The following is a 24,069-nucleotide window of genomic DNA, read 5'->3' on the forward strand; positions in this document are numbered from 1 at the left end:
GTAAATCAAGCGTACTGGGCGATTCAGAGCCCTGTCCGTCACTACAAACTGTTCACATTCTACACGCTGTCATTTAAACACCGAGAGGTCACTTGTTCGCTCCCCACAGTGGGGAACGTTCTGTCTTCATCTCCCCAAAAGACACCAAGTATTGATGAAACCAGGAAACGGACTCGAGAGCCAGTCTTATAGAACTTCATACGATATATATGCATGGTCGTTAATTGAATAGAGACCGTCTTATAAAACGTCATACCATATATATATATATATATATATATATATATATATATATATATATATATATATATATATATATATATATATATATATATATATATATATATATATATATATATATAACAAAGTCTCTATTAGCCTTGTTGTATTTAAACAAAAACGCTGTATCTATTTTTTGCCGAAGCTTTCGACCTCACGGTCTTCATCAGCGGCCATTTTTTTATTTCAAGATGTTTCAAATATGTACGGATATGACGTCGTGCATTTCCGGCGTCAACGTTGTTTTCGCGCCCTTTCATGTCTGTTTATTCTTGCACGTTGATGCCATATGGTCGGTATGTCTTTAGTTTTGCCTTCCATAATTGCTCAATGGGCTTGCGATACTCGTCCGACCCGTTTAGTTTTTCAAGTCCCATTATTTGAAAATCGTCCATGGAGTGTCCGTCTGTGTAGAAATGTTCAGCTACCGGGTCACTGTGCTGTGTGCGAATACCCGACAGATTCAACAGATGTCGCTGGTACAGAGTTCCGCCGGTCTCTCCCACATACACGTACTTGCGACAGCGATGACAGTTGACCGCGTACACAACATTGGATGATTTGCAATCAACATTGTTTCTCACGCTGTACTTTCTGCCGCTGGGATCTGTGAAGTAGTCCGCCGTCATCACAGGGCCCGCTCATGTTGGGCTTCCGGAAGAACATCCTATTGTGTTTCTTGTGTACTAGGATGTCTTGCAGGTTGCAATCCCTTCTGAAGGCTACTAATGGGGGCTCAGGGAACACTTCCTTCATTCGATCAGACGTGTACAGCGTGTGTAGGTGTCTGCGGATGATACGGCCGTTTGGTAATGCGCGCGAAAACGTAATCACGAGCGGAATCCTTGTATAACGTTCCGAGTTTTTCTTTTCTCTCTTTTTATTGTCGACCTTTATTAATTCGGTCTCTACAAACTCTCCGTCATATCCACGGCTTACGAGCTGTGCTTTCACCGCCTGTCTGTGCTTTCGGTAGTCAACCTCCTCTGAACAAATTCTTTTCGCACGCACACCCAGACCATATGGTATCGCTTTTTTTGTAGACTCCGGGTGCGAAGAATCCCTGTGTAGGTACAGATGTTTATCAGTAGGTTTAGTATATAAGTCGGTTTGAAGGCGCCCGTTTTGTATTGATGTCACCGTGTCCAGGAACTCGAGTTTTTCCGAAGAATAGCGGAGCTCAAGTTTAATGCGAGGATTGATTTCATTTCCTTGTGTGTGGAAAGCTTTAAGTGCCTCGATACCATGCGTTCATAAGCCCCACACATCATCCACAAACCGGAAGTATGCGAGCGTTTGCTTTTCTGACCGCCGGAACAGTTCCTCTTCCCAAGCACCCATGTAGGTTGATGCATAGTTTAGTCCGAGGCGTGAGCCAATTGCCGTCCCTTCCGTCTGTATAAAGTGTTCGTCGTTGAAGGAGAAGGTGCTGTTTTCCAACACAGTGTCCATCATCACGATGACGTCCTCTGTAGGAATTTCCGGGTTCGCTCGCCTGTTTAAAGCCTCTGTAGCCGCAGCATGGGCCTCATCTCTCGGGACACTCGGATACAGGGCCTTAACATCTAAACAGAAAATAAGCGTACCTTCCGGAAGAGGTTGTTTCACTTTTTGTATTTTGTTTAAAAAGTCCATAGCGTCTCTTACAAACGACGGAAGTGACGTCACATGGCTTCACAACTGGTCCTCAACAATTTCCGCCATTTTCTCTGTCGGGTGGCTTCTACCATTCACAATGGTGCGTAACGGCATTCCTGGCTTATGTAACTTCGGGTTCCCTTGTAGCTTACCGGAAGTGCCATCGTTCCCTGTCATGTATTGTCGGAGATCACTGTCTATGGAACCTCTTTTGTACAGGTTGTCTACCACCTTTTTTACCTTGTTTTGCACTGATTTTGTTTTGTCGTCGGTAACTTCCGCATATGTGTCGCTATCGGAAATTTCACCTTTTAATTTTTGTATGTAATCTGTGCTATCCATTACGACTATACCAGAACCTTTATCAGTAGGCCGAATGACAATTTCATCGTCGTTAAGAAGTTCTTTCAGAGCGTATTCTTCAGATTTACTCATATTGAGCTTAAACCTTCTTTTGAGACCCTTGATGATGTCATCCTTTACAGCCTGGATATACGCATCCAACCATTTATCGCGGCCTGCTTTTGGAGTCCATGTTGACGGCGTCTTCTTCCTGTACGGTTTCTCTTGATTAGGATGTTCGTCTCTCTCTTCAGAGTAGAAATATTCTCTGAGACGCATGCGACGTTCCCATGCAGTGAGGTCCGTCAACAACTTGCCTTTGTCAACGACTCTTCTTGTTGGAACAAATTTCAATCCCTTAGATAGAACTCTTATTTGTGAGGAAGTAAGTTGCTTCTTAGACACCAAGTATTGATGAAACCAGGAAACGGACGTTTCCTTACAACTTATATATATATATATATATATATATATATATATATATATATATATATATATATATATATATATATATATATATATATATATATATATATATTAGGGATGCAAGAGGTTACACAAATGATTAACCGGTTAACCTTTTTCCGTAACCGGTTATTAACCGGTTAATCGAAACGCCTAAAGTAGTTAAAATCATTTAGAGTACGTAAAATATGTCATACCGCTCTGTAGAAACAAAAGTAATTTCAAATTTGAAATCGCTTGCGTTGATAACAATCCAGTTTTGTAATAAAATGAATTATAAAAAATATTTTCATAATTTTGTAAACATATGCTGCATATTTTATTTAGTTTTCCTGCGTAAATGCATAAGAGTAAAAAATTAAAGAACTACACAATGTTCATTTTCACGTGTTATTAACTTATTTTTGGTTTTGCCGCTTATATTACCTTCGCGCCGTATCGCTAAAAAAAATGGTGTGTTTCTTTGTTCATTTTGTTATTATTTTTGAAACTCAAATTGGTTTTTCATAGAAATGGTTTTCCCTTTCAATTTGATGTAAAGTGGGTCATATGTGGTCAACGAATCCGCATCTATTTTTATTCGCTAATTGCATATTTTGTTGCTTGCATTTTAGCGTTTATAGCTGAAGTGGTATCGTTTGATTTTCATTATACAATAAAAAAATGTGCGTAAAATAAAGGACTCACATACAATTAATTTTGAACGAAATGTAAGTTGAATATTTAATATAATCAGTACATTTATGTAATACCGAAGTAACTAAGTATTATGATCTCAAAACTGATAGTTACGTATGTTTGTCGACGTACCATAGCGCGCACATTTTACGCAATTACACAAATACTAAATTTAACGGGTTTATTAATTTTTAATATTTTTCATTGATGTTTAATTATTTAAATAGTTAATGATTTGCTTTCTCAAATAGAACTTGCATCGGACGGTAATGGTGGAATCATTGGACGTAAATTATCATAATGATATTAATTTTTCATAAAGAAAAACGACTTTAACTCGTCAAGATTTGAACTACGAATTCAATTCGGGATAAAATTGTTACTCATAAACACGGTATTTTCGCGAGCAATCAGTGTTGGATATTGGTTAACAAAACATCAAAATAAGCCGTCCAATGTCTCAACTGTTTTTTTTATCGCGAGTTCAATAAACGTGTCAATTACGTCTTCGCTATAAGCTCCCACTCACCGCAGTTTTAGATATAAACATATCTCTCTTATGATTAGATCTTGTTGTTTGGCATTTAGTTTAAACTTTAAACATACACATAAAAATGGTACTTGACTATGCATGTAAACATATTGTGGCAATGTTCAACCACTTTGTGATCTGGAAAACCCTCAAATATTATTATATTGTTACACAAACATATTACACATCTGTGTATTCCTTTTGCTATAATTAATATATTAAATAGTCCTATTTGGATTCAAATTTTTAAACTACAGATCACAAAGTCTAAAGACTCCAACAAACCCATTGCAGTATATACTGAACAATGGGTCTGGTAATGATGCTGCCACATACAACAGTATGTGTGTTTTCACCATCTTTACTTATAAAAATTGGGCTATTCTTTCTCTCTCTCCTCCTTAAAAAACAATACAAAGAATAACATACAATAACAACATCATATGAATGATATAAATTAATAATAAGCACAGTAATGTAACAAAAAACATAGTAATCAAATACTATAAAACAAATCCAAGTTCTTTTGGATTAACTCATTCTTGTTCTTTCATTTATATTTTTGCATATCAACCATCATTGTTTACTTTTTCTTAAAAGTACAAAGTCAGCCGTGGGAAAATCTATTTTAAAACGGATTGACCTACTGGCAATCCTTAATAAGAAATTTCGGCCAATCAGCGCCATCGTTATATAAGCGCATCAACCAATTAAAACGCCGCTTTTTAACCGCGTTAGGCCTATTCACTGTATAGCACTGCGTCTTTTTAACGCTTCATATAAAGGTTATATATTTTTAAACCAATAGATTTTTATTAAGGCACCGCACCAACACTGCAAAGTTTTATATTTATACCAATGGTACAGCCCAGTAAAATCGGGCTGTCCATTTTATGGCCGTTTTCGGCTTTTTATGCAGAGTTCTATGTTAAGCAGTGTGCTCGGGCAATGGTTTTTAACCGAAGTCCCGAGGGTAAATAACCCCAATAGTCAGTTCGCTAGTTAAATGTTAGCGAGTCAAAAGACCAGTAGTGTCAGTTATCAAACCGTACCCCTTATTTGTAATCACAAAGGTATTGATAAATTGCTTGATTACTTTGACTGTTGACACGTTATTTATTACAGTTGATGGTGCGTCATGTTGTTTTAACTGGTCGCCCGCGCAAGTTGGCAGTGTGTCACGCGAAAAATGTAAAATCGTACGAAATATTCACTGAAAAAAACATAATCATATATTTTTTCCAGGCAACCTTTTCCCTAAAATGTAACCGGTTAACCTCTTGCATCCCTAATATATATATATATATATATATATATATATATATATATATATATATATATATATATATATATATATATATATATATATATATATATATATATATATATATATATATATATATATATATATATATATATATATATATACTCTATTCAATTACCGACCATACATATATATTGTATGAAGTTCTATAAGGCACACTCTATTCAATAGAGTCCGTCTTATAGAACTTCATACGATATATATGTATGGTCGGTAATTGAATAGAGCCCGTCTTATAGAACTTCATACGACATATATGTATGGTCGGTAATTGAATACAGCCCGTCTTATAGAACTTCATACGATATATATGTATGGTCGGTAATTGAATAGAGCCCGTCTTATAGAACTTCATACGATATATATGTATGGTCGGTAATTGAAAAGAGCCCGTCTTATAAAACGTCATACGATATATATGTATGGTCGGTAATTGAATAGAGCCCGTCTTATAGAACTTCATACGGTATATATGTATGGTCGGTAATTGAATAGAGCCCGTCTTATAGAACTTCATACGGTATATATGTATGGTCGGTAATTGAATAGAGCCCGTCTTATAGAACTTCATACAATATATATGTATGGTCGGTAATTGAATAGAGCCCGTCTTATAGAACTTCATACGGTATATATGTATGGTCGGTAATTGAATAGAGCCCGTCTTATAGAACTTCATACGGTATATATGTATGGTCGGTAATTGAATTGAGCCCGTCTTATAGAACTTCATACGGTATATATGTATGGTCGGTAATTGAATAGAGCCCGTCTTATAGAACTTCTTACGGTATATATTTTAGCAGCGCTCAGGGAAAACCGGCCTTAATGCATGACCATTAAGTGTATCCCATATTAGCCTGTGGAATTCCCTAGATGCTCGCTAAGTCTTTTATTTCCTTCAAACAAATCATGCCATGCAATCAGAAAGCGTCATCCAAGATAAGCCTGTGCGTACTGTACAGGCTAATCTGGGACAACACTTTTAGTTTACGCACAAACATTAAGCCCAGTTTTTCCGTTCGGGTTTCATATTAAGTTACGGTGCGATTTTGGACGGAGTACAATAACAAGGTCTCGACCTCTCTAATAACTTACTTTCAATAATTGGTTTCAATTCCTGACAATCATTTACTTTTTACTTTTTTAAGGACATTATTTTGTATTAATGTGAAATAACAGTTAGCATAAATTCAAGACTTCACTGTAATTTTCCGGTACAAAATTTGATAAGAAATTACCACGGCAACTTTTGAAACCTTGAAATTTCTTAATTTTAATAATAAATATGCCCTCAATCATTTTGCTGGTTCGTTTAGATGGGAACCATTTTACAAGTCCGTTATGACGAATCTTTGGATTACACAAAGCTTTTGAATTAAAACACTGAATTTAGTCGTATGCCAGCTTCTCCGTTCCCCTTAAGAAATCGGTGCATGCCTTGTAATTAAGACAGATTCGACATGTTTCTGTTCAGACATGTCACTGGTTTCGAGCATCAAATATTTCACTGGTTACGATCATGTCTCCGATCAACACATTGTCCTTCTAATAAAAACAACAGCATGCGATGACGTCATTTTGGTCCAGTATTATTTTCTTACTCTTATTTGTTTTCGTTTTAACAAGTACAACACGTACGGATGTAGTCAACATTATTGAGATTCGTTATAGGTAATTGACTGCAAATACTATATATAAACACGCTCACAATTATTAAATTTACGACAAGCTCGAAGCAGTTTTCGATCTGCAAAAAGGATATAACAGATGCGATTACTTTAATATGTCAGTATGTCGGATTTGTCTCAATTGATTGAGCGAACTATGCAAACACTAAACTGAATTACGAATAAAGGTATTATAATTTTCAGCGCAAAAATTGCATCAATGGAGACAATAGTGACATGTTTATTATAACAAATTTCACATTGCTATAAAAATATATTTCCTAAAGAAGTGCAATAAAAAGTTGTTCACAATCACTACTCAGACATTTTCTTCTTTATCGCGATTTTCTTAATTAAACAAAAAACTTTGTTTTGGTGAAGTATCCGCTTCGACCATGCGCAGTGGTCATATTTCATATATCATATTTCAGCAGCCAGTCAGTCTTTTCCAATACCAGAAGTTTCTCGCTCTTGGTTTCCGGCCCAATATCCTCTTGATGGACCCAGACTGCGTGTATGATGCCACCTGCCACCGCGCCTGTAGTACGCATGCACCGCGATCCCGGAAGGAGAGCCCACAGAAACCGGACGCACCTAGCGGGATCGCGGCACGGGGGCGATGTTGATCCTCTGATTTAAGTATCACGTGTCATAAGTAAATAATTGATGTTCGCTATAAATCTTTCACACGGTATTCTTTTGGGTATTTTTTATCGTTTGTTCGCTCTCAGGTGCCAGCCTGTATGTTTAGATTACTGTTCTATCCATCGGGCGCTATATAGGAAATAGCACTGCACAAAAACAATCTTCCCTTTTTCCCAACCCCGATGACATTTTACAATGATCGTTCTGGGAATTCTAGGCTTAATGCATTCGCCTTAAGTGTCATTCCAGATTAACATGTGCAGCTCGCACATGCTAAGCAGGGAAAACACTTTCCGCCTTACCTGGATTTTCGTAAAGATGACGCTTCCTATTACACAAATTTCCATTAAAGCGTATTAAATTTGCTAATCACAAAAAACAACAACAACCGAAAATTTCTAAACCGCTTTACAGGCCAATTAACATATATTCTATAATATTTATATTAAATGAAATTTTTGAACATAAAATTAACAATTTTATGTATACTCGTCAAACAAAATAGATGCAATGCTTTAATTAAATCAGTTCCATATGAATAGCAAATGTATCAGATAGTAATTACCTTAAACAAGCGTTAATATATGAAAAATGGCGACCCCTGTCAACGATGACGCCTTGTTATTTCAATAATAATTAATGATAAACTCATATAAAAGTCGTTTTTTGAACACTTCGTTTAATCTGCATCGATTTTGTACTCAAAACACGAGTTTCACGTGCATGATAATGTTTTCAAAGCTGAGCGCACGAGCTAATTGTGACAATGTTTTTAAGTGACTTTACCTATTAAAGGAAATGCATAAGATTATTTTTCACTTACAACGCAAGTATTTGAAATGAACACCGTGTTTTTGTCACGCGTTTCCATGTAATATGCTTGCCTCATTTTGATAAATGTCCGCCCCTTCAAATTGTATGATTGTGTTCTTCTTCAATAATTTAGCTTCGTAACTATGTTTTTCATACTGTTTTCTGCCGTTTAGGCCGGTCCAGCCTTCTTGGTTTCAATGACGCAGCAACGCCGGACGATCTAGCTTGCCCGGACGCCAATGTCATGCGCAGTGACAACATCGACTGGGTTGCCCCAAGTCTGCACATGCGCAGTGACAACTTCGACCGGATCGCCCCAAGTCTGCACATACACAGTGACAACATCGACCGGATCGCCCCAAGTCTGCACATGCGCAGTGACAGCATCGACCGGATCGCCCCGAGTCTGCACATGCGCAGTGACGCACCACCCAGTCGTCCGAACGCCGCAGTTTTCAGTTTCCGGAACAACGAAAACGTGTCCCACTCGAAGGTAAAAACTGGTTAAGACTACACTTACACGACCGCATCTTTTTAACATTATATGTCCAGTTTTTGATAATGTTCTCAAACAACGTAACTTATTTAGTCCTGTAATGTTGGTGATAAAAAAAATTGTATCTACCAGCTACTGATGATACTTTAAGTGATGCTCGATTGGTCAATTTAGACTGCACCCGAGTATTATTCCCGCCTTAAATCCGACGTCGTAAAACGCGCTACGGAATACTAAACAAAATTATCTTTGAAGAAAAACTCAACATGCTTTTAAGGCAGGAGTATCGATAATGTAGTGGCTATTTTTCAGAATATTGAGATAACTATGAACAATATTAATATTAAAAAAATAGCCGACAACGATCAATTAAGCGTTAGAATTACCGTGTGCGAGTTACTATATTCACCGTATCCGGGGTACATTTAAGTACATGTATACTTAAGCGTACCCGGGGTACAGTTAAGTAGTACCCGAGTCGACCATGACAAATCGAGCATAAGTGACACAAATCATAAAATGTATTTAAATTGCAAAGACGCACCTTGATTAAATTATATCCTTCATAACGAGTTAATAATAATTGTATAATTATAAACTACATATGTACTAGCCACGGATCGTATATTGACATGAGTTGAATCGAGTATTTGACCCTTACTGCAGTAAATTTAACTGTAGGCGAAAAACTAACCATCGGATTTTATTGGTTTGAACGTTATCTTGTTGCTTATTAATTCCTCTTTCAAAAAATATAACTTTTAGTATATTTCAGTTGTTATTAATGGATTTATCGCGCGTTAAACACAAAAAATAAACATTTTATGTTTTACCCCCGCGCGTTTAACCGTGTCGTAACTTAGTCACGTGACTGGTAGCTATCGATTAGCGCACATCGAAGCGCCGAGGTTATACATTTGGATGTACCCATATATCATTAGAAAGCCTACGTTTCGTAGCTTTCAGATATATAAATATATATATATATATAAAGTTTTTTTTCTGATTTGGGCAGCGAGTTATAACTTTAACTGGCAAATATCATACCGTTTTAGAATCTAGATTTACGGTTAACATGTTCGTACTTTATACCGATTTGTAGCGTTTATAATTGGAGTTCGGTTTTTAAATTTTAAAACTACATCTTGCTTAGAAGAATAGAATTCTGTATACGATAGAAAAAATGGGTTTAAAAATGAAAGTAAATCAAGAATGAAGGCGTACGAAAGTAGCGCGCGATCCTAACGCTCCGAACGTTTGGAGTTTTATAATCTAGGTTGACATGTTCTTACTTTATACCGATTTGTAGCGTTTATATGTGGAGTTCAGTTTTAAAAATTTCATCTTTCGTAAGAGAATAGTATTCTGTATACGATAGAAATAACTGCAATAACCACTGTTGCTGCTGCTAGTATTACTTCTAATAAAAATTACGAGGAAAATTAAATAAAGAATTCTTGTACTACAACACCCAGTATATCCAGTAATACTACTATTACTGCGTCTACCGCTATTGCTGCTGTTGCTGCTATGACTACGTCCCCTACTACAACCACTACTTATAAAATCACGAACAGGTGCAGTACCTAATACAGACTCAACTCAACGTTCCTGTGCGAAGTATCCAGTTCGATCGCCTCGATATACGGTCATCGCGACCAGGTGTCGAATCCCGCTGGGTCGTCAAATTTCGTACTACAGCGTATGTGTCAAAAGCTATACAGTCGGGCTTCTGGTGGACACGGACCGGCTGGTGTTTTACCAGCACGATGACGTCACTAGACGCGTAACCGCGGCCTATAGAAACTACACGGAGGTTGTTAATGATCATGCCGTGATAGCGGCGTCTGCTGATAACGCAGTGCGCGGGAAACTTAAACGCGCAGTTTCCAGCGGTCGATGTCACTCAAGACGTTTAAGATATTATGAAGATAACTAAATGGAAGTGACTTTTTGAAACTATGTGACTATGTCGTTATGTTAATTAAGGTTGTTTGGGATATGTACACTAGCATGTACCGACAGTGACTCGATTAGTACACATTCAAGTGGAATACTTACATAAACGCCATTTAAATTCAAACATCCACATTCATTTATGACAAAAATACGCTTCCCTTTTGTTGTCGAAGTTTTTGTTTGTGTTGAATACTTAGGAATAGATTACATCTATTGATAATACTAACTTTTAACATATTGAATCATTTCCCACTTTAAACACAAAGTTCTATCATGTATACATTAAACATATTTAGAACAAATATTTATCAGCTTTGTTGTCAAGACATTTTAGTTTAAAGCCCTCTCCGTCAGACAAATTGTCATGAACAAATATGAAGAACTTTTAAAGTTATCGAAGGATTCAGAAAAGTGTGACGGACTGACAGATAGACTGACAGACAGACTGACAGATGGAACCCAATCCATAAGTCCCCTCCAGTTTCACCGGTAGGGGACAAAAAGCAATAGATACAAAACACTTGGAGATGTCGAGTTTTGCAATTCATTAAGAAAGCAAGTTACAGTGGTAAAACTTTCCTCATAAAAAAATTAAATACCAAACACTTGTTGGGAATTATGATTTATACAATTCATATATTAGGTAAGTTATCGCAAATATTTTACCAAATGAAGATAGTGGGCGTTCTCCACAAATTGATACAGGAAAGATGACTTATTTACCTAATTAAATGAAAAGGTAAATTGATAAATATCTGATTTATCAATACATTTAAATAGCACACCAAGCCTAGAGAAAACTATATGGTTGAATATAAGCATTATATAGCACAGGGCTAGAGTAGTTTTTATTATGTAAAAAATACTGAATAGCGGCAAGGTTTAGCATTTGATAATATCTACTGTTATCACTCATAACAAAAATAATTGTTAAAAGACAAAAACATGTACGTGTGTTTAAATTCCTTGAAATGCTCAATTAAAATGTTACTGTAGACAATAATTTGGGTTTTCGGACATAATGAGATATCACAACAAAGCCAAACGTACTATATTCTATATGAATGTTACTAGCTTGATTTGTAAATAGCAGAAACATTAAAATAAAATCAACCGTTAAGGTATAAAAACTAGCCTTGCTCTGTCCGTAAAGGCGTAATAATGTGTGTAAAGCGTCGTCCCAGACTAGCCTACGCATTCCGCACAGGCTAACGAGGGACGACACTTTCCCCAAGACAGGATTTTGATAAGAGACTTCCATATAAAATTCACATAAATGGGATTATTGGGCTACATGCAAGTGCATGAAGTGTCGGCCCAACTTATCCTTGTCATAACAGGGATGACACTTTCCGCTTTTATGATTTTTTTTATTTAAACACATCCAATCTGTGCAAAAAGCATCTTTCCTGATAAGCCTGTGCAGTCCTGGGACGACACTAAACACACAATGCATTAAGCCTGAGCAGTCCTGGGACGACACTAAACACACAATGCATTAAGCCTGTGCAGTCCTGGGACGACACTTATCGCACAATGCATTAAGCCTGAGCAGTCCTGTGACGACACTTAACACACAATGCATTAAGCCTGAGCAGTCCTGGGACGACACTAAACACACAATGCATTAAGCCTGTGCAGTCCTGGGACAACACTAAACACACTATGCATTAAGCCTGAGCAGTCCTGTGACGACACTAAACACACAATGCATTAAGCCTGTGCAATCCAGGGACGACACTTATCACACAATGCATTAAGCCTGTGCAGTCCTGGGACGACACTAAACACACAATGCATTAAGCCTGTGCAGTCCGGGGACGACACTTAACACACAATGCATTAAGCCTGGTGGTCCTGGATAACCTGAGCAGTCCTGTGACGACACTAAACACACACTGCATTAAGCCTGTGCAGTCCTGTGACGACACTTAACACACAATGCATTAAGCCTGTGCAGTCCTGGGACGACACCTATCGCACCATGCATTAAGCCTGTGCAGTCCGGGGACGACACTTAACACACAATGCATTAAGCCTGTGCAATCCAGGGACGACACTTATCACACAATGCATTAAGCCTGAGCAGTCCGGGGACGACACTTAACACACAATGCATTAAGCCTGTGCAGTCCGGGGACGACACTTAACACACAATGCATTAAGCCTGAGCAGTCCTGGGACGACACTTAACACACAATGCATTAAGCCTGTGCAGTCCTGTGACGACACTTAACACACAATGCATTAAGCCTGTGCAATCCAGGGACGTCACTTAACACACAATGCATTAAGCCTGAGCAGTCCTGGGACGACACTTAACACACAATGCATTAAGCCTGTGCAGTCCTGGGACGACACTAAACACACAATGCATTAAGCCTGAGCAGTCCTGTGACGACACTTAACACACACTGCATTAAGCCTGTGCAGTCCTGTGACGACACTTAACACACAATGCATTAAGCCTGTGCAGTCCTGGGACGACACTAAACACACAATGCATTAAGCCTGAGCAGTCCTGTGACGACACTTAACACACACTGCATTAAGCATGTGCAGTCCTGTGACGTCACTTAACACACAATGCATTAAGCCTGAGCAGTCCTGTGACGACACTTAACACACAATGCATTAAGCCTGTGCAGTCCTGTGACGACACTTAACACACAATGCATTAAGCCTGTGCAATCCAGGGACGACACTTATCACACAATGCATTAAGCCTGAGCAGTCCTGTGACGACACTTATCACACAATGCATTAAGCCTGTGCAATCCAGGGACGACACTTATCACACAATGCATTAAGCCTGTGCAGTCCTGGGACGACACTTATCACACAATGCATTAAGCCTGAGCAGTCCTGTGACGACACTTAACACACAATGCATTAAGCCTGAGCAGTCCTGTGACGACACTTAACACACAATGCATTAAGCCTGAGCAGTCCTGTGACGACACTAAACACACAATGCATTAAGCCTGAGCAGTCCTGTGACGACACTTAACACACAATGCATTAAGCCTGTGCAGTCCTGGGACGACACTTAACACACAATGCATTAAGCCTGTGCAGTCCTGGGACGTCACTTAACACACAATGCATTAAGCCTGTGCAATCCAGGGACGGCACTTATCACACAATGCATTAAGCCTGTGCAGTCCTGGGACGACACTAAACACACAATGCATTAAGCCTGTGCAGTCCGGGGACGACACTTAACACACAATGCATTAAGCCTGGTGGTCCTGGATAACCTGAGCAGTCCTGTGACGACACTAAACACACAATGCATTAAGCCTGTGCAGTCCTGTGACGACACTTAACACACAATGCATTAAGCCTGTGCAGTCCAGGGACGACACTTATCACACAATGCATTAAGCCTGTGCAGTCCTGGGACGACACTAAACACACAATGCATTAAGCCTGTGCAGTCCGGGGACGACACTTAACACACAATGCATTAAGCCTGGTGGTCCTGGATACCTGAGCAGTCCTGTGACGACACTAAACACACACTGCATTAAGCCTGTGCAGTCCTGTGACGACACTTAACACACAATGCATTAAGCCTGTGCAGTCCTGTGACGACACTAAACACACAATGCATTAAGCCTGAGCAGTCCTGTGACGACACTTAACACACAATGCATTAAGCCTGTGCAGTCCTGGGACGACACTTAACACACAATGCATTAAGCCTGTGCAGTCCTGGGACGTCACTTAACACACAATGCATTAAGCCTGTGCAATCCAGGGACGGCACTTATCACACAATGCATTAAGCCTGTGCAGTCCTGGGACGACACTAAACACACAATGCATTAAGCCTGTGCAGTCCGGGGACGACACTTAACACACAATGCATTAAGCCTGGTGGTCCTGGATAACCTGAGCAGTCCTGTGACGACACTAAACACACAATGCATTAAGCCTGTGCAGTCCTGTGACGACACTTAACACACAATGCATTAAGCCTGTGCAGTCCAGGGACGACACTTATCACACAATGCATTAAGCCTGTGCAGTCCTGGGACGACACTAAACACACAATGCATTAAGCCTGTGCAGTCCGGGGACGACACTTAACACACAATGCATTAAGCCTGGTGGTCCTGGATACCTGAGCAGTCCTGTGACGACACTAAACACACACTGCATTAAGCCTGTGCAGTCCTGTGACGACACTTAACACACAATGCATTAAGCCTGTGCAGTCCTGTGACGACACTAAACACACAATGCATTAAGCCTGTGCAGTCCTGTGACGACACTTAACACACAATGCATTAAGCCTGTGCAGTCCTGTGACGACACTTAACACACAATGCATTAAGCCTGTGCAGTCCTGTGACGACACTAAACACACAATGCATTAAGCCTGTGCAGTCCTGTGACGACACTTAACACACAATGCATTAAGCCTGTGCAGTCCTGTGACGACACTTAACACACAATGCATTAAGCCTGTGCAGTCCTGTGACGACACTTAACACACAATGCATTAAGCCTGTGCAGTCCTGGGACGACACTAAACACACAATGCATTAAGCCTGTGCAGTCCGGGGACGACACTTAACACACAATGCATTAAGCCTGTGCAGTCCTGGGACGACACTTATCGCACAATGCATTAAGTCTGTGCAGTCCGGTGACGACACTTATCGCACAATGCATTAAGCCCGGTTTTCCCAGAGCCATGCTCAATTTAATCGATTTGTTGACACAGTAGCCTCCCTTGCAACTAACCTCAGCTAAGCAGCGGCTCATCTGTATACGTGTATGTTATTCAAATATTTTGGTCATATACCAGCATCTAATATTATTTTATTTACCTTAATATTTTGTTGATTAATGTGGTTTCAAATTTCTTTTTCAGGATCACTCATTTTTAAATGTGTATCTTTTAATATTCAAGATTAAGGTATTGCTAGGGATGAACATTGAACCATATTTGATAGCCCTAGGCCCAATGGTTATGGACGATAAGATTTGTTAAGTTTTTACAAAATAGACCCAATATAAGCATATGTTTAATTTTGAGACCCCCGGGGCCGGGTCAAATTTGATCCCATGGGCATAATTTGAACAAATTTGGTAGGGACTATAAGATGTCTTTACATACCAAATTTGAGAGCCCTAAGCCCAATGGTTATGGGCGAAAGATTTGAAAATTTTCACAAAATAGGCCTTATATAGGCAAATTTTCAATTTTGTGACCCCCGCGCCAGGGTCAAATTTAACCTCAGGGGCATAATTTGAACAAATTTGAAAGAGGTTCACCCCAGGAACATTCCTGAGAAATTTAATCAGAATTGGACCAATAGTTTACGAGTAGATGTTTAAAGGAAAAGTGAACGCACAGACGCATGCATGACGGACACAGGACCATGACATAAGCCCCTCGGAGCTTTTGCCAGTGGAGCTAAATGACAACAAATTTAAATTTAACAAAAACACCGACATAATCGTTATTCCTACCTGGGCTTGAACCCCTTACCTTTAGAATAAAACAGACTGTCACTGTAAGAGCTTGTTCATCCGAATTTTTACAAAAAATAAAACATTGTATTCATAACATAAAGAAACAGAAGCCCTTCAAATAATCAAAATGCTTTGCCGTGCTACTTTTTCTTGTTTTATCAATTTATTATTATTATTTCTCATACACGCATATGTTTGTGCATTATGATCATGTTTCTATTGTGTTATTTCGCTATCTGATTTACAGTGTTAATTTAATTATGTTTCGACCTATACCACGAAGTTGTAAGTCCCTTTAAATACAAAATCGCTATACATGAAGTTCGATGAGCCTATATTCAACATTATTCAGCCCATTATTTCACCCAGAAGTGATCATATGGTCATATACAAACTGCCAAAGTCAATACAGTTGTTGTGTTGTAAGAAGTCAGTTCGACATATTATGCTTATCTTTCTGCAACTGGTGTCAATGTTTTGCTAACTTCAGGCTCCTCAAAGTTATATCTGACGGCTCTACGTGAGATTATAAGATTGTGCATGTGTGTTTGTCAATGAAAAATACAAATTGGTGCAGTCTGAAACACGGGCCATGTTCATTTTAAGTGGCTTATTAAAATGTATTAAATTGAGAATATAATTAGTTTGTGTGCTTACACTTGAAAATAAATAAGGCAGTTTACATTGATGTTATGTATTTGCGGGTAGGTTTCGGGTCATATACGAATAGCATAAAACTGTGTTAGAAAATGTATAATACAGCCTTAACAGACCTATTTGTTGAACAATAATAATCCTTGTAATTAGATTTTTTTTTAAAGATATTCGTAAGTTGTGGTAGCTGCCCTCTTTATTTTCAACGTTGTTAACTTATTTAGTTTTACCTGTATAGCAAGCGTACTATAGACAGTATTTAAACAAATATTAATAGAATTGTATGAGTATAGTTTAAAGTACGTTCTTACTGATTTAACATATTCGTTTAATAACCATTATTAAGCGAGTTATTTCACCAATAGTACAATAAAAAGCATACTTTAAGCAGCTTTAAGGTATTTATATACTGAAAGCTAACATCTTGGCATGACAGTATTTTCCCATACATTGCTCATTTGTTTACTTTTATATTTTACATGTAGTTACATATAATAAACTTAAAAACAATGGAAATCCCACATGATTGATATAGACATTTCCAAGACCGTGTTTTAGTTTTAATTATGTTAATGGTTTATGGTATGTCGTTGGTATTGCCCTGTGTTGTATAGGCAATTAGTACCCTGTCTTAGGTAAGAGATAAGCGGGTGTAAGTACTGTTTTATTTTTGGATACCGCCTCCGGAGTTTCATTATTCCTAAGGAGATTTTATATTTTGTATTGTTGTCAATGATTGATATGGTAAATTATGCATGAGAAAAAAGTGTGCTGGAGAACTAATGGACAGAATAACAGTCAAAATAAAACAAAATGAGCTCTCCAGGTTCAATAGAGGAAAGTTGTATATAAGTGACAAGACAATCATTCGGGATTTAATTGGCAAAACATGTTGTTCATTGAGAGTTCAACATCAAACTTAGATCGGGAAATACATATCATCAACATAAACATATTTAACTATTTACATACAACTTGTATATATAGAAATGTTGGACAAAAACAACATAATCAGTATCATGATGTTTGTCTTTAAAAACACAATTAAAGTACGCAAGATTATAGACAATATAAAACTCAGTGAGGAACAACATATAAACATGTTAAAATAAATGCAACAGATGTACGGTTAGAGTTAAGCTACCATTTTAACTTTTAATATTAAAATCCTCTCAACAGATATCTCACGATGTTGCAGCTATTTTCACAATTCAGACAGGGATAAACAATCCTGAAATAATTTAGGAAGACCCTGATCAATATGAGGTACACAAGCGATTGAATGGGGCCTACGGATACTTTCCATAGAGATATTATATTTGCTTATTCAAAATGCTTATTTGGAGAAGATGAACATATAAAGGCATGATTTTAAAATTGCATTTCACACTGTATTTCGAATAAAGCACAATAGTTATATTGTTACCAAATACTTTTATTTGTGTTTGATAATTAACACATACAAGTTAATGAAGATTGTGTTTTTTTCTATGTATCAATTTGATCAACATTTGTCACACAATTTACAAACATCAAGCTATGTTTAGCTATTCAACAACAGAACACAAATGTTTCATGCATTCAATAAAAGTAAAATAATAACAACCCCAAGTTTAAGGAAATCTGGTCTTAAAACATTTGCTGAACTTAAACAGTGGGATATTTACACACAAGAGATGTGTTCATCAGAAACACAGTATGCCCCCTATTGCGCCGCTTTGATTTTTTTTGACATTGAAGGTTGACCTTGACCTTGAAAATCCACCACTCAAAATGTGTAGCTTCATGAGAACGCCGCTTTGAATTAATTATTTTTTTTTACCTTTGACCTTGAAGGATGACCTTGACCTTGACAGATGACCTTAACCTTGAACTTCAACCACTCACAAAGTGCAGCTTCATTAGAACGCCGCTTTGATTTTTTTTTTACCTTTTACCTTGAAGGATGACCTTGACCGATGACCTTCCACCACTCACAATGTGCAGCTTCATGGGAACACGCTTTGATATTTTTTTTGACCTTTGACCTTGAAGGATATCCTTGACCTTCACTTTTTACCACTCAAAATGTTCAGCTCTAGGAGATACACATGGATGTCAAATATCAAGTTGCTATCTTCAATATTGAAAAAGTTATGGCCAATGTTAAAGTTTTCGGAAGGACCGACAGACGCCATATATTTGACATTTGACCTTGAAGGATGACCTTGACCTTCACCTTTCACAACTCAAAATGTGCAGCTCCATGAGATGCACATGCATGCAAAATATCAAGTTGCTGTCTTCAATATTTAAAAAGTTATGGCCAATGTAAAAGTTTTTTCCGGACAAACGGACAGACTGACATACTGACGGACAGTTCAACTGCTATATGCCACCCTACCCGGGGCTTAAAAATGACCCTAATAAAGGCACTGCACTGACAGCAAGTGTGGGATGTTTAACGTGAAAGGTCAAAAGCACTGTTACAAAACTAAATGAAATGTAAAATTTTATTATCAGTGTATATACGCACATATATTTATTTAAGTGTTTATTCCAAAAAATCCTTTTAGACTTTAATGTATTTACATGTTATGTTGAGATGTAAACACAATTATTAATTTACAAAGCAGACATCTTTGTTTTTATTTTTTAAAGTAACATTACTATTCAAAATCAACGAAAATTTCGTACAATTGTTCGTAAAATAAACTTAACCAATTAAAATCAGTGTTTCTTATGGCAATTGCCGAAATTTCAACGTCAGATGTGGTCTGATAAAACAGATGTTTGTAGATACAAAATGCTCGTTTTTATTGTTGTTTTGCATATCTATTCATACGACACATGAACACTAAAATGGTGTTCGTGTGTCGTATGAATAGATATATTCGCGGGAATTAATTGTGGCCACAAATAAATAAAAACGAGCATTTTGTATCTACAAAAATCGATGTAATCATACCACATCTAGCGTTGAAATTTTGGCTATTGCTATAAGGAACACTGATTGTAAAGGTGTTATCTTTATTTTACGAAATACTTAACGAAATTTTCGTTGATTTTGAGCGTTATAGTGACTTTAAGCAAATAATATTGCTCTCTATTATTACAAATAGAGACAATTGCAATGTTTTACAATTGTTAGCATATGACAACACTTTCCCTTACTGTGTATTTGACTATTTTTTCTGGTACTGTGCATTATTTTAACAATTTAATATATATATGAGCATTCACGCAGGAAATGCTTTTTTAACAAAGTTTTTTTACAAACTAAGGAAAACAGCTAGTTTATCTTATACAAATGGCAACAATACAAGAATAATTTACATTACAATACAAATGTTCTACAGTTTTTTTTATGTATAAATGGTAACATATACCTACACAATATATACAGTGATCAATAAATCTTGATTAAGTTATTCACTTTTTAAAGAGGATACACTCTGGTCGTCTTCATGTGCATAAACAAACATAAAGCATAATAAACTATTGTGTCCAAAAACAAAATTCAACAATTGTGAGCATACACGTCTATGATCTAACAACATAAATTTACAATAATAATTTTTGCCAATTTTCATAAAACTCTTTTTTTTTCTTTTTTTTTCAATTCTGAGTTTCATTAAAAGCTTTCCCAAACACGCAATAGTCATACTATATTAATTTTACAAACAATATCCATTGAAATCAACAAATGGTATTTACAGAATCGATAATTTTAGTTAGATTAAATAATTTTTCACAGAATGTATTATTATTCCAATGAAATAGTATGCTACTAAACAAGATTCATGATTGAATACCGACCCCGAATGAGCAAATTGACTAGTATTGTTTTCGGAAGGATTACTAGACAGAAAAAGCTGAAGCTTAAAAGTTATAAACCTTTGTAAACAATTCATTAAATTAGCTTATCTATATTACTGGTAAAAACAGAAAACTGAAACATATCTTATAACATGAAAATACTCCTTTTTTCAATATTGTCAATGTTACCAGCATCATTTAAACAGACATGACAATCTTAGAATATCTTTGATAAAATTGTTTTTCCCATACATTTACCATTATAAGGATCAAACTATGTAGTGAAAAAATTCATTATACAGACAAAGACAATGGATATAAATGCAATATGTGTGCTTTAAAAAAAACACTTTACATGCTATGTTTAACCAAAACTTTCAACATAAAGAGACTGACAGCATCATAATTCCCATGAAACATTGGTCACATAAAAAATAAAACGTAAACTATTGTTTTTCTTTGAAAACAACTTGGCTGTTACACATACAAAATTTGGCTGTTGACATGACTTTCTGGCTTTCCACTTGAATTGTTGTCATGTGTCATTTTGCCATTTGGAACGGAACAAGGTCATTCATTTTCACGCGTCATTAAATTCAAAGAGTCAGAGTAAGTGCTGAACAAACCAGGAGGTATGTAGAGACTAGCACATCTAAAAAAGTATATATCTATGGATTTCTTAGGTTTGACTGGGGTCAATATGGTAACAACTGCTGCAACAGGCTGTGTTTCTGATTGAATGGTTTGATTTCATCAAATGGCATCTGAAAACAAGAAATACTTGTTACTGTAAACGCCAGTATTTCATTTTACATGACTTGGTATTTCAAGGTTTTACAACTAATCTGATTTGAATCCATAGAGGAAATGAAGGTCCTGAGACTATTTATAAAATAATAATTGAGAATACATATTTATATTGAAGTATGACCATTTTATTACCAAACAATTTGGATTAAGATTTGATGAAGATACATTTTGCCATTGGACTCAAATATCTTTTGAGAAGTATTAAAAAGGGTTTGCCACCATGCACCCACATTTTACTTTTGTCTCAAAATTCCACTTATGTAAAAGAAAAAGAACCAAAATACAAAAGAAGGCAAGTTCACAGTTTTGCAAATATCTTTGTTTTAATCAAACTAGAAGCAATACTTTTTGAGTTTAGACTTGACATACAAATTCAACAACTGGATGCACGTATGGACGGACACAGGTAAATCTACATGAATCTACACATCTGTGGACTTGGGGGCATGCTAAAAACATTCACACGACTTGAATACTCACCTGAGGTTCGCTCTGCATGATCTTTGCAGACCGAGGGTCCTGCATCATGGATATACCAGAATCTTGAGATGATGAGTGCCACTGGTTCATGTGCTGTTATGATGTTCAAAGACGGAGGGTTCCACACCATAGAGATGCCAGTAACTCGAGATGATGACTGTTGCTGGTGCAAATGCTTCAAAAAAAGCTCAACGCTTTGATATCCGGGATTCTGCAATTAAGTATGTCATGTGTCAATTAAGACAACTATTTTTAAGAATTAACTAGCATTTCATAAAAATTATCAAGTATCAAAATGCGGGTTCAACCCTGGCAACACAATTAATACTCTCTCAATAAGATATTAACTTTAAAAAAACTTGAGCTTTGGCACAGACGTGACGAACTCCCCCACCTGAAGAGCGGATGAAAATAACTTGAAATAGGGAACACCATGCTGAATGTGTAAAACGCACCCATGACCCCGTGACCTAGTTTTTCGCACGGCATGGCCCATGTTCGAACATGACCTACAGATCATCTAAATAAAACTTCTGCCCAAGTTTTTTGAAGAGGGGATGATAAGTGCTTGAAATGGAGAGCGGAGACCAAACTGAAAGTGTAAAACGCATTAAGTGACCCCATGACCTAGTTTTTGGACCAGCATGGTCCATGTTCGATCATGGCCTAGAGATTATCTATATAAAAAGCCTGACCAAGTGTGGTGAAAAGCGGATGATAAGTAATCGAAATAAAGAGCGGACACCAAACTGAATGTGTAAAACGCACTAAGTGACCCCGTGACCTTGTTTTTTGCCCTCATGGCCCATGTTCAAACTTGGCCTAGAGATCATCTAGATACAACTTTTGACCAAGTTTGGTGAAGATTGGATGACAACAACTTGTATTAGAGAGCGGACACTTAATACGGACAGACCGACAAACAGACCGACAAGTACACTCCTGTATACCCCCCTAAACTAAAGGGTACAAACAGCACTGATCCCTCTTTGTAATTCAATGTTAGTTTAAGAACCATATTTACAGTTCATATGGAACATGATTTTGTAAAGAGTGAAAGAGTCAGATATGTTGGTACCTGCTGAGAAATTGTTTGCTGTTGTTGTTGTTGTTGTGGTTTTGAGTTTAATATAACTCTAGATGTTAAATTTTAAATGCAAATTTGAGGGTTTAGCTTTGAACTTGTGCACTGTCTTTACATTTCTTTATAAGATAACGTAGTGTGTGGCTGAACCCTTAAACTTAGATTAGATAAACTGGTCAATTTATTGAAGAGCAGAAACCCCAGTTTGTATGGGTTTTACCTATTGGGTATTTGTGAAAGCAAAAGGTTTAGGCTATTACAACTGGGTCTCCTGAATGCTTTGCACAGTGGCCCCTTTTGCAATGGCAAGGTGACTTACCTATTGATATGCAGAGTTTGATAATGTGAACATCGCTCACTGGGCTTGAACTTGTGAGTATAAAGCCTTTGTGAACAGATAGAGAAACCTTAGGGCATCCAAGGAATGTGTCCCTGTAAACAAAATAATTTAATTGCATTCTGAAATGGCATCAGTTATATAAGAAGTAAATCAATGTCGTTTGAGTGATAACAATATTTAAGAAATAAAGTATGTTTGAAGGATCTTGATACAAATGGGCTTTAAACTAAACACTTGATACAAACATAGCCTTCTATATATTGTACACTTGATACAAACATGTTGTGTCCCTCTGGAACTAATATTTATTATTATAATAAGTTATGTGCATCACTAGAAAAGTGGGACGGACATAAGGATGAAAGTAAGGACGAGTAGAATTGCAGACAAGTACACATGTGTACGCCTCCCCCCCACTGAGCCCTTTCAAGGCAATACAAATGGCGGTTATTATAAATATTTAACACTTACATAAATGATTTGTTTAAGTTAGCAGCCAGGATAGAGTTTTATCAATATTTAACACAAACTGTTTGAATTAAAATTTGGAGTGAAACACTGCATGTTATAAA

At 37.1% G+C, this 24,069-nt stretch overlaps 1 protein-coding gene and 1 long non-coding RNA gene across 9 annotated transcripts in view; one reads left to right on the top strand and one right to left on the bottom strand.

The window, feature by feature from the left end:
* Positions 1-24,069, bottom strand: part of LOC127864285 (uncharacterized) — a 502,833-nt gene that overhangs the window by 445,784 nt on the left and 32,980 nt on the right. For 2 of the 8 annotated variants that reach the window (XM_052403960.1, XM_052403959.1), the window contains exons 8-10: positions 23,477-23,589; positions 22,074-22,248; positions 20,696-21,547 (exon numbers count right to left, since the gene is read on the bottom strand). The exons of 2 other annotated variants lie outside the window; for them this stretch is intronic. The gene's annotated coding sequence lies outside the window, so the exon portion shown is untranslated. Of the gene's footprint in view, positions 1-20,695; positions 21,548-22,073; positions 22,285-23,476; positions 23,590-24,069 lie in introns of those variants that run through there. 4 more of the 8 variants (XM_052403955.1, XM_052403953.1, XM_052403957.1 and 1 more) reach the window with 3 other exon arrangements.
* Positions 7,425-11,145, top strand: LOC127864293 (uncharacterized). The gene is made up of 2 exons (XR_008041682.1): positions 7,425-8,879; positions 10,460-11,145. It is a non-coding gene; the product is annotated as an uncharacterized LOC127864293 (long non-coding RNA).

The sequence above is a fragment of the Dreissena polymorpha genome, chromosome 1 (genome assembly GCF_020536995.1).
Source record: "Dreissena polymorpha isolate Duluth1 chromosome 1, UMN_Dpol_1.0, whole genome shotgun sequence".
In the NCBI taxonomy this organism is placed as follows: Eukaryota; Metazoa; Mollusca; class Bivalvia; order Myida; family Dreissenidae; genus Dreissena; species Dreissena polymorpha.